The sequence below is a fragment of the Chenopodium album genome, chromosome 17 (genome assembly GCF_948465745.1).
Source record: "Chenopodium album chromosome 17, dcCheAlbu1.1, whole genome shotgun sequence".
Classification (NCBI taxonomy): Eukaryota; Viridiplantae; Streptophyta; class Magnoliopsida; order Caryophyllales; family Amaranthaceae; genus Chenopodium; species Chenopodium album.
The window spans coordinates 33,530,782-33,543,659 of NC_137850.1; the positions used below are offsets into that span (position 1 = coordinate 33,530,782).

At 42.0% G+C, this 12,878-nt stretch overlaps 1 non-coding gene across 1 annotated transcript; it reads left to right on the plus strand.

Annotated features, from left to right (window-relative positions):
* The first annotated feature begins 4,108 nt into the window (after nt 1-4,108).
* On the plus strand, nt 4,109-4,215 carry LOC145590351 (small nucleolar RNA R71). The gene has a single exon (XR_014101973.1). It is a non-coding gene; the product is annotated as a small nucleolar RNA R71 (small nucleolar RNA).
* Nucleotides 4,216-12,878: the final 8,663 nt, after the last annotated feature.

Consider the following 12,878-nt stretch of genomic DNA (forward strand, 5'->3'; position numbering starts at 1 on the left):
ATCTTCTTAAGAATGTTAAGTACAACCTTGTGATCATTGGTAGGAGAGGGTATAGCTTCAATCCATTTTGTCACATAATCAACCACTACCAAGATATATAGGTTCCCACATGAACAAACGAAAGGCCCCATAAAATCCACCCCCCAAACATCAAAGGGTTCAACTTCTAAAACACTTTTTTGGGGCATTTCGTCCCTCTTGGTAATGTCGCCGCTTCTTTAACATCTATCACATTGCCAACGAATTTGTGGGCGTCTCTATGCATTGTCGGCCACCACAATAAAGATTGAGAGATTTTTGCCACTGTTTTGTCAACACCACCATGTCCTCCACATGGTAGTGAGTGGCAATGCTCAAGAACACCTTCAATTTCATGATCTGGAACACACTTCCGAAAAAGGCCATCTCCACATTGCTTGAATAAGTATGGGTCATTCCAAAAGTACCTCCTCACTTCCTTGAAAAACCTCTTCTTTTGTTGAGAAGAAAACTCTGGGGGAACGACTCCACAAGCAAGATAATTGGCTATATCCGCATACCAAGGGCTAGAAGTTGACACCATAGCCATGAGAGTCTCGAATCCTATCTCATCATTAATTGGTACATCCTCCTTGTTCTCAAAAGGTAGCCTAGACAAATGATCTACAACATAGTTCTCCGCTCCCTTTTTGTCCCTCATTTCCATGTGAAAGTCTTGGAGAGAGAGAACCCAACGGATCAAGCGAGGCTTTGCTTCTTTCTTGGTCATGAGATATCGCACCGCGATGTGATCCGTGTACACAATAACCTTAGAGCATATAAGATAGGACCGAAACTTATCAAATGCAAACACCACCGCTAGCATCTCTTTCTCCGTTGTTGTATAATTCTTTTGAGCCTCATCGAGAGTCCTACTTGCATAGTAGATGACACATGATTTTCCTTCTTTCTTTTGACCAAGAACGGCACCTACTGCAAAATCACTAGCATCGCACATTAGCTCAAAAGGCAAGCTCCAATCCGGAGCTTGCACAACGGGAGAAGAAATGAGAGCTTCCTTGAGCTTATGAAATGCCTCAAGGCAAACCTCATTGAAGCTAAAAACAACATCCTTTTTGAGTAATTCGGTCAAAGGTTTGGCGATTGATGAAAAATCTTTGATAAACCTCCGGTAGAAACCGGCATGCCCTAGAAAAGCTCATACTCCCGTGATAGAAGTAGGAGGGGACAACTTCTCAATCACCGAAACTTTGGCCGGATCAACTTCAATGCCATTTTTTGAAACCTTATGGTCGAGGACAATGCCCTCCTCGACCATAAAATGGCACTTTTCCCAATTTAAAGCCAAACTCGTCTCTTGACACCTTTTCAAAACTTTTTCAAGGTTAAAAAGACAAGTGTCAAAAGACGAGCCACCAACACTAAAATCGTCCATGAAAATTTCAATTTCTTTTTCAAGCATTTCGGAGAAAATGGAGGTCATGCATCTTTGAAAAGTAGAGAGAGCATTGCATAATCCGAATGGCATTCTTTGGTATGCAAATGTCCCATATGGACTTGTGAAAGTAGTTTTCTCTTGATCACTTGGATGGATAGGGATTTGGAAAAATCCGGAGTACCCATCCAAGAAACAAAAGAAAGCATGGTGAGAAAGTCTTTCAAGCATTTGGTCTATGAAAGGGAGAAGAAAATGATCTTTCTTTGTATTTTTGTTCAATCTCCTATAATCAATACACATTCTCCACCCGGTCACCGTCCGGGTGGAGATTTCCTCTCCCCATTCATCCTTGATTATGGTCATTCCACCCTTTTTTGGGACTACATGAATCGGGCTAACCCACTTGCTATTGGAGATAGCATAGATGATGCCCGCCTCACGTAGTTTCAAAATTTCTTTCTTGACAACCTCTTAGAGGTTGGGGTTCAACCTCCTTTGAGGTTCAATGGAGGTGGAATGATCATCTTCAAGATGAATACGATGCATACATAAAGAAGGGATAATACCCTTGATATCATCAATACTATACCCTATCACATCTTTATATTTTCTCAAAACATCAAGCAATTTTTCCAAATCAAGTCCATCAAGGGTAGCATTGACAATAATGGGGTATTTTTCCTCTTTATCAAGATAAGCATATTTCAAAGAAAGGGGAAGGGGCTTGAGTTCTACCTTAGGAGGAGGCTTAGAACTCTCCTCCAATTTCTCCTCCCTTGATTCAAGCTCAATCTCGCCTTGTTGTTCAACTTCCTCTTTTGAGGATTCCTCCATTGCCATGACAAATTCTTTGGCCTCTTGAGAGTGGAACTCCTCTTTGCATGTAAGAGCTTCCACCATTGGATCTTGAGGCTTCATCATGACTCTCCCTAAGCGGTCCAACTCCTCATACACAACGTCAACCCTATAGCACTTTTCAACCATGGGAGTCTTGAACAACTTAGAAAATTTGAAAACTATCTTCTCATCGGCCACTTCACATGTGATGGTGTTATTCTTGCAATTTATGACTGCCCCCAAATTTTTAAGAGCTTCACGACCCAAGATCAAGGGAGTGTCCACATCCTCCTCCATGTCCATCACTACAAAGTCACAAGGCACATAGATGTGTCCCACTTGAATTGGAACATCCTCAAGTTCTCCACAAGGCAATTTTACCGACCGGTCGGCTAATTGAATTGTCTTCCTTGTAGGGATCATCTCAATATTGATCTTTTGAGAAATGGATAGAGGGATTAGACTAACACTTGCTCCAAGATCGGCCAATGCACCCCTAGCTTCCATGTTCCCAATTTTCACCGGCAAAGTGAAACTCCCCGGGTCTTTTCCTTCTTGGGCATCTTATGTTGGACAAGAGCACTCACTTGATGTGGAAGGGTGATAAGCTCATCATTGAGCTTCCTTTTGTTGGTGAGAATGTCCTTGAGGAACTTGAAGTAGGATGGAATTTGTGTCACAACTTCAATAAAAGGGAGATTGATGTGCAAATTCATCACACTAAGGAACTTTGCAAACTTGTCATTCAATTTCCTCTCCGCAAGTCTACTTGGAAAAGGAACCGGTCCATCAAGGTTCCTAGTCTCACTAGGAATTGAAGTTGTCTTCTCATTGTCAAGCTTCTTCTTCTCCAAACTTCCTTCTACCTCGTCAACCTTTTCCTTCTCACCTCTCTTGTCTTCATTCACACTCTCTTCTCCTTCCTTCTTTTCCTCACTATCCCCCTCATTTGGACCGTCATAAGAAGTTCCCAACCTCAATGTGATTGCCTTGCATGTATCGGTTTTTGGTTATGAGAAGGGTTAGGTTGTGGTTGTCCGGGTAGAGTAGATGGAGAATTGAAAGGAGTTCTCTCGGCCAATTGAGCTAGTTGTGAATCAACCATCTTGTTGTGAGCTCTTATTTCTTTCATTTGTTGCCCAAAGGTTTGCATTTGTGAATGCATGGCTTGAAGGAGTTGAGTTGGTGTTGGCTCCGCTTGAGGTGCTTGTTCTTGATTTCTTTGAGGCACTTGGGCTTGATTGTTGTATTGGTGTTGGTTGTTGTAGGTTGTTCCTTGGGTAGCTCCCTCTTGGGTTTTGGTTTTGAGATGGAGGTGGATTTTGGTATTGGGGGTTGGAATTGTAAGAAGGTTGAGCTTGTTGGCTCCATTGTTGAGGTTGAGATGTAAACCCGGGTGGTGGTTGTCTCCAAGCTACTCCACCGCTGCCTCCTCTAAAACCATCTTGCCTTGTGTTGTATGCCGCTACATGCTCGGGGCTCAAGCCTCCACAATAGGATGTATCATGGTTCGTTCCTCCACAATTTTGACAAGAGAAAGAGTTAACTTAAGAGGAGCTTGCTCCACCACTTGAACTTGCATTTACACTCGTGTTCAACTTGGAAAGCCCTTTTGTGAGTTGATCAATTTGATGTTGTAATTGATCAACCTTCTCCAATTCATAAATTCCACCCTTCTTTGGTGCATTCCTTCTTCTACCACCCCAAGAGTAATTCTTTGCTACCTCCTCGATTGTTGCTTCCACTTGATTTTGGGGGATCTTGATCAATTGTCCACCCGCCCCCGCATCCAAGTTAGCTCTAGACATAGGCTCCAATCCATCATAGAAAAACCTCATGAGCAAACTTTGATTGTATTCATGGTGAGGACACGCTTGTACCAACTCTTTGAACCTCTCCCAATCTTCACTAAGACTCTCATCCGTTTCTTGTTCAAATGATACAATTTTTCTTCTCATTTCGGCGGTCTTTTCCTCGGAAATGAACCTCTTCAAGAATGCCTTGACTACCTCCCTCCATGTCGTGAGGGAGTTAGGCTTCACTTGCTTCAACCACTTCTTTGCTCTACCCGAAAGAGATTGTCGAAATAGATGCATTCGGATGTACTCTTGAGAAACTTGATTGGTTTGTATCATGGCACATAGCTCAAGGAATCTATCAAGGTGCTCTGGAGAACCTGAAAATTGTTCCGATTGGACCATTCTAGTATATTGGGGATGAATTGTGAAATTGGTTTCCATGACGGGTAGCAAAATCCCCCCCCTCCCCCCGTGAGCTCATAATCCTCCGGATTTCCGAACTCACGAAACAACACATCGTCTTCTTGTCCCGCCATTGACTCACTTTGCGAACTTGAAGAGTAAGAATCACTCCCACTATCAACTATAGCACCAAGACCTCTTCCTTCTTCTTGAAAAAGCCTACGGACTTGCCTTAGAGTTCGGTTGATCTCTTGGTCAATTTGATGTGTGGGTGGTCCTTGAGATCTTCTAAGCATTCACCAAAGCTAAGCAAACAATTAGCAATGACAAGTATGATAGAATAAACAAAACAAAAAGAAAAGCAATTAGAATTACTCTAACAAAAGCAAAAATAGACACTAAACAAGCCGCTTCCCCGGCAATGGCGCCAAAATTTGATCGGAATGATAAGATAGGTCGTTAAGCTACTACCCTAATCAAATTATTCATTTATAATCCTAGACTAGCCTAATACAAGTATAGGGGTACGTAAAGGGTCGAACCACTAAGGAAGCACACTCGTTCAACATAAAAATCACTATGCAAGAGTAAGAAGGGAAATGTTTTTGTTGATTTTCTTGGATTAAGCACTAAGACTACAAATAAGCAAAGATAGAGATGAATAAACTCAAGAGAAAACAACGCTAGGGAAACGAGGGTGTCAAACATGATTAGAAATAGGGGAACAATGATAGTTATCATGAAGAACATGCCAAAGAACACAAGATTCTACCTAAACAATTCATTCTCATGCAATCATTGAGGCAAATCAATGGAAGAGGTCTATACTAAATTGGATCATTCTCATGCATCCTATTAGTTACAAGCAAAACAAGAGAATAAAGAAGCACAATCCATAAAGCTCCACTTTAACAACTCATTCTCATGCAATCATTAAAATAGAGGTGATCTTAATCTAGATCATTTTCATGCATTTAAACTAGAGAGCAATCAAATAAAGTGCAACAATAATCTCAAGCTATCAAAAATCATATCTTCCATCAAAATAAGGCATGTATTCAATCCAACCATCATCATTCATCCAATATTCAACACATATTTTCCACCCCCTTCCCCTAGCTAAGAAATTAGCCTAGAGAAGGGAGAATAAACATAATAGCAAGATTAGGAATAAACTCAAGAAACACAAAACAAAACATGATTAAGAACAATAAAAATAGTAATAACTAGATGAAATAATAGATTAATAGAAGTAAGCAACTAAGAGGCAAATAGATAAAATAAAGAGAAAGGATAAGAGATTACTAAAGAGGAGATTAATGAAAGAGGAAAGTTTGAAAGGTTGCTAGATTGAAGATTAAACTTGATCAAAGTTGAATACAATAAAGGAAACTTGAGTCATAATCCACTTTCTCTCTCTAAGATTAGGGCTAATAGTTCATAAGATAAAAGATGATTAAAAACTTGAATGAGGGAACTATTTATATGCATCATAAAAGACGGAAATAAAACACCAAGGAGAGCCCTCTAGCCATCAGCCGCGCCCTCTCCAATGTGGGTACGGAGTTGCTTAACCCAGCAACCCGCGCCCGCGGCCCCTATGCCCGCGCTCGCGGCTGAAGAAAGGAGAGGCCTCTCCTGCTGAGGAAAGGCCGTGGCCTCGAGAAGCCGCGCCCGTGGCTCCAGGTGCCGCGCCTGCGGGCCAGTGAGGAGAGCCCTCTTCTGGGGTGCGGCGCAGCATCTCCCGGAAGTTAAGGCATCTTCAAGCTTGAACAGTCGCGCCCGCGGCCTCTGACTCCGCGCCCGCGGCTTCTCCATTGCCATTGTGCCATCCTTGAGCATCATATTTTCTTTCTATAGCTCGTCATGCATCCAAAGGTTCATCCAAACAGGCCGAAAACCTACAAAACAACAAAGAAACACTAGAAAAACCAACAAAAAGGGGAAAAAGGAAAGGAAACACGAGAAAGGAAAGGAGAAGGCAAAACTAAGGTAAAAAGGCTTAAAAAGGCTCAAACAAGTGCAAATGAGGGGAGAATCCTTAGAGAAAAAGGATGGAAAAGTGGCATAAATGTCACTCATCATCTAACAGTCTAAGTGAACATACGATATACTTATTATACTCTAAAGGAGTAAACAATGCTTGTTTATAAAGAAAATGACATATCCCCCTAGCGAGACAAAAAATATTGTACTTTATACTATACGGTTATTATACATATACGTATAAAAATACGGTCTAAAATACTTACTTTTTATTATAAAAAGAAATTACCCTTATCCAAAATCTCCACTCACCACTTAATTCTTATCTTCTTCCATCTTCCTCCTTACCCGAAAAAACCAAACAATAAAAACAAACACCATTAAAACTCGGCCACCATGTTTCGAGAAAACCAGGAAGATCAGCCTGTCTTCACCTTTGAGGAAGACATGAGGATGATAAGGGTGTACTTCATGTACATTGTGGGGCTAGTGGTCCTCCTAATGACTGTATTAATTTACTTTTTAATCCACAAGTAAAGCCCGAAAATTACTTCGGTGGAGTAGGGTAAAAATATATGTAGTGTTAGCTGTACTTCTATATTTTGTAATTTAGTAGTTTAGAAGTACAAAATGTAACATGTATTTTGGAAATTATAAATAAAAATCATTATTATTACTTGTTTTCTTCTTTTTAAATAATAAAACAAACGTCATTAAGTTTATAAAATATATTTAGCAAAATAATAATTATTATTTGCAAAAAACGATAACTATAATAATAAAAGATAATTAATAGTGATAATTACAAAAGTAAGATCAAAATTTGGTGTCTACAGCTGACTCCAAGACGTGGGCACCGTTGGTGGAGGCATAGTCCCAAGCATAGGAACGCGATGTAGGCCCTGATCTACAGGAGTAATGATCAGCCTAGTGGCAGCAGAATACTGAGGCTGAGATGGCTGAGAAGGTGGAGGCTGCGGCCACTGGGCCTGAATATACTAAAATGGCTGAGAGGATTGAGGCTGCTGCCACTAAGTCTGAGATGGCTGAGAGAATTGAGGCTGCTGCCACTAAGTCTGAGACGACTGAGAGAATGGAGGATGCTGCCACCGAGTCTGAGAATGCTGACGAATCTCAGGGGATCGTCTGCGATGACTAGGCTACCCCTCGCCCGAGCCTCTATGCCTCGAGTGCGAGGGAGACCTCCGTCGCCTCCGTCGCTCCTGAAAGACACAAAATGAAAAGATATCAGTGGTGTAAGATAAAACAACAGGCAAACATGAGAAAAACAGGTGGACATACCTCACGCACATCGTCTGAACCACTCTGACAACTCGCACCACGTCTCAGCTTGATGATGCAGTACTTTAGAGCGTCAACCAGCTTCATCATGCCCATCATATCCGAGTGTGTAACCTGAAACAAAAGTCAGTAACATGCAATAATAATAAGAATAAAAGATGTGTCAAGAAGCTTACCGGATCAAACTCATCAGGAAGAGACTCTTGCGCCTATCTAAAACCCTCTTGCGCATCGTCGACATGCTCCTCGACGATACCGATCGGCCTCCGGTAACGGACAGACTGGGACGGGATCTCAATCCTCCCCCTACAACGAGCAGTCGTCTAAAAACATGATTGAATAATCAAGTTATTCGACAGTTAAAACAGGGACCATAATAATAAAAAAAAAAAAGCATTCTCAAAAGTTAAACCTCAAGAAGACGCGGTGGAGGGGCCATGTAAGGAAGCAGGTCCTGAGAATAATCAGCATCGATGCGCACGAGCTCTCGCCAAGAAAACTGATATCGCTCCCCTCCGCTCACAAGAGACACCGACCTAGCCGAGTGCAACATCGACTCCGGCGGAGGCAATGGCACTACAAAATGGTCAGCGCTATGCTGACGGACCACACACTCACCGAGATACCAGACAAGACGCGATGTACCACAGAATACGGTACGACACGTCGAGAGCTCCAAAGTCTCTGGAAGCTCGGTCAGGCTAGCCCAAGGTTGATATCGAATCTCGACCGGAATCAGAAAATGATAAAAAAAAAAATATAATGAAAACCGCAAGGCAACATCATAATGAGAAAAATACACCGAAAAGTCCATTTTTACGCCAATAGTGGTGGTGCCCTCGACGCAGCAATCCCCGCAGACTCGGTACTGACTCCACCCGAGACTCACCCCGGTCACGTCAGCTGGCGCCAATAGGAAAGTCGTGGACAGCTCCCCGACGTTGCCGAGGGGCTAGTCCTGGAAAGTACTCATAAAACCAAAGCTGCAACAAGAATAATCTATAAGTGCACGAGCCAAAGGAATAAGAACAAAGCACGAATAAAAAAAGAATCGTCACTTCTACAACCCTCCAAAGACCGTAGACGGAGACAGGGGACTGATCGTTTAACTGTCGACTACCATGCCGCAGCAACGAAAGTAGATTAGCATACCCCAAACTAGCCCAGCTAAAGGTGCCAATCTCACCAATCCTAGTCAAAGACGACAAGTAGCAGAGAAGCGCACGAGAACTCCTATCATGAGAAAGAGTCCCGGAAATGAGGATCAAGATGAAGATTCGTACCTGCTGCTCGGGTGTTGTCTCAGCAATATCAAAAGCATGAGCAAGAACTGATGCCAGCTCCGACCATCCACTCCGGGGACCACCCCAAGGCACTGGTTGAGTCCTGATATGGTGAATAATAGGACCCAACAACTCTACTACCTGACTCAACCCCCAAGTAAGGTCAGGTATCTGCTCGACGGGCTGAGCGGTAAAACGCAAACTGTTGATCATGCTGAAGTCAAGAGGGGTCACCATCATCTCCCCCCAAGAAAAGTGAAAAGTGTTGGTTATATCCCAAAAATACTCCAACAAGGCTCAAACGACGGTCGAACCACAGCCTTGAGGGCTACGAAATCCTACGATCGATGCATAGAAGTTACCTAAGCCTGTAGACTCCCACAAAGCGATGGTATCTGGATCCGCCGTGATGAGCCCGTATAGCCGGGGAATCGTATCTCCAGCTCCAGAACCATGATGGCGAAGTATACCATCAACTAATTTGGCAAGTGGACGGTGAGAAACATGGTTCTCACGACAAAAAACTAACTCGTCTGGTGTCCACGAAGGTGGGGTCCACCTGCCCTTGCTCGTATAAGGTCGGCGCTCGGGCTCCGAAACCTCAGCCTCATCCTCAAGGACCGAAGGAGTTTCCTCTCTTAAGGCCTGACGTCGGCCACGAGTAGTGATATCTCGATCTCGTTGTCTAGGCATGCTATTATGTTCAAAAAAGATAAAAAAAATCTAAATACTTAGCATCATTTCCTAAGTTATTTAGTTATTTATTCAAAAACAGCTTAGCTGCTAGTTCAAGTTGCATTTTCTATTATACCTAAATTTTTACCTCAAGTCTAAAAATTAGCAAAATAACAAAATAATTCCTAGCACTTAGTTTCTTCATGACAAACTAATACTACAGTTCTCCTGTCACATGATATTATGTTCTCCATGACAATGTAATACGTACACAAAAATAGAGCATGTTCGAAATTGCACAAAAACAATAGATTGGCACATCATAGCATGTTTTTCAAAGATCTACAACAATTATATCATCATTTCAAGTGCAAGAAACAACAAGGAACAACAAGAACATCATTCACGCACAAAGTAGTACCAAAAATGGTGATTTGCTCATTTATTCACCAAATCACGCAAACTTGGTCTCAAATTGCTCACAAACCAACGTACATTCATATGCAAGCTAATTCATGGCAAGAATTTCGACATAAAAGCTCAAAATCAAAAACCCCCAATTTGAATTTTTAAGGGTTTCATGCGAAAATGGCTCATTTACAACAAAATTTGAGATAAAAGGCAAGGAAACTTACATAGATCCTTGTAGAGATTCGAAAATGAGGAAGCTAGCAAGAAATTTGAGTGAATTTGATGGAGAATCGAGTGAGTAAATCTCAAAAGTGTTGGCGGCAGTAGCAATAAACTCAAGCAGCAGCAGCAAAAATGAAATAAGGAAGAAGAAGCTGCGATTTTTCGAATTTAAAAGCAGCACAAAAGCACCATGACATGGTACACCATGTCGCGTCACGGTAACACGTGCCGTGTCAGGGTGCAATTCCACGTGTGATAGCAAAATACGCCATGTCATGGGAATTTCCCACGTGGCACGGTGTATGCGCATGACTTGCACACCGCAGGGACTTGTTCAGCGAATATTCCAAAGCTTCTATTTGACCAGTTTGAATAAATCTCCACAACTTTGTGACAGTTATTTTTCCACCGAAAAAACTCGCAAGAAATTCTAACTGATATTTAAATGGTACCAAAATTACCATTTTACCCCTAGCAGGCATCAAGGTCATATTTTAAGCACCTAATATAGTCGGATAGTCGGCTTGAAGGTCTAATCATCTATTGCCCACGTTCGAGGACAAGCAAACCCTCTACAGCCCACGTTCGGGGACAATCGAACCATCTACGGCCCACGTTCGGGGACAATCGAACCATCGACGGCCCACGTTCGGCGACAATCGAACCATCATCAATTTAGTGATCATCTCCCAAGTGAAGACGATTCATAGCGCAAGGTTCTCGATACACAGAGACTTGCAATCTTATCATTAGACAAGTGTTTCCTCAGGCATGGAAAATTGTCGGTATTTGCCACCTCTCCAGGCGAAGAAGTCAGCGATTATATCATCTATCGACTTTCCTCAAGCATGGAAAGTGTCACAAAAACCTTCATCCGATGGATTTCTTCAATCACAGAAAACTACCAACTCATTTGTCACCGATACATTGGTGTCAAATACTATCGAGCATATTCGTCACCGATACACTGGTGTTAGATACGCATTCTATCCCTTTACTCTTTTATTTGTGGAACTAACATTTTTCTGCAGGTATCGGTGTATACAGAGTGATTTAGGATCGCAGAACGTCTTAAATCATTCTCTGTCCCTATCGACTACTTTGACTATCGTTTTCGAAATTGACGTTTCTACAAACTCAGTCAAAGCGGGGGCTTCTGTAGACACCTAAAAATGTATCCCCAAAACCAAACCTGATGATGAACAACCTTTCACCGCCATTGTTGGTCGGGTCGAATATTTAATGCCGGAAGTGCTTAAAACCCATGTTCAATCAAATTCGGTTCACAAAATAGTCAATGGATCAGCCCAAATGTTTAGTCAAAGCATAGTCCAATTTGTATTTTGGCCCAAGCCCTTTTATTCATTTGTATTATTTATTAATTGAGCCTAATTAATGAATAATAAACCTAAATAACCCGAAATTATGAAACGACACTTAAAAATACCGAGCTTAATTAGGTTAAAAATGAATTTGGACGCAATTTTAAGAAAATTATTAACCATGATACGGTGGCATTTACCGTGCCATGATGGGAATTTCCGCATCACGGCATCCTCTACCATGTCACGGTACACATACCGTGACACGGGAATCTTCCGTGTTTTCTCCGTGTACCAGACTTACGCGTTTTATTATTTTTCGCGTATTTGGGGCGAATTTATTTACCGCGCCACGGTAGGATCTGCCGTGTCACTGATGGGTGTCATAATTGACACCCATTTGATGAGTATTTAGGTTGTTTTTACCTTCTTTTCGTAGCTTTCTTTCATAATAAATGCTTAGTTTTATGCATTTTCTCTTTATTTTCCCTTTTCTCTCTTATTTTGTGTTTTTATGGCTTTTTTAGTGTTTTCTCCTTTATTTTTTCTCTTTTCGTTGTTTTAGTTGCTTTTCCTTTATTATAGATTTTATAGATTTAGTTTTTATTTTATTTTAGTTTATTTTATTTTATTTTCATTTCCATTTCAATTTCTTTCCTTTATTTTCTTTTCTTTTTATGATGATTTCTTTCTTTTCTTTTAATTTTGTTTGTTAAATTTAAGTTCATTTCACTTCATTTTCTCCTCGGTTTCAATTGTGTTTTGTAGGTGGATGTTCTAAGTTCAACTCCTTGCGCTCGCAAAGTCGCGCTCTCAAGCCGGGTGGTGTTGAACCCCATTGTGGAAGCGTTTTGGAACTGCATGCTTTAGTGGGCATCATGAGCTTGTTATGAGGTTGATGCTCGTGCCCACCAACAACCTCACCACTCACGCAACTCCTCCCCTGTCACGCACCTCCCCTGCTCCCCCTACGCACCAAACCTGCCACCAATTTCACCCCCGCAAGCTGTTACTTCCCGCAACAGCAAACTGAACAACCATGAAGCAGCGACAAAGCAGCCCACCACTACATAGCTGCTGCCCCCTGCTCCAGCCGCAACAGACCATCTATTCCCCCACCACACGAACACCTAGCAGCCACACCAATTACTTCCCCTGCTCCCGCAACAAAACCACCACCTCACGCACCCCGAGCAGCCCTGCCTCACTTCAACCACCACGG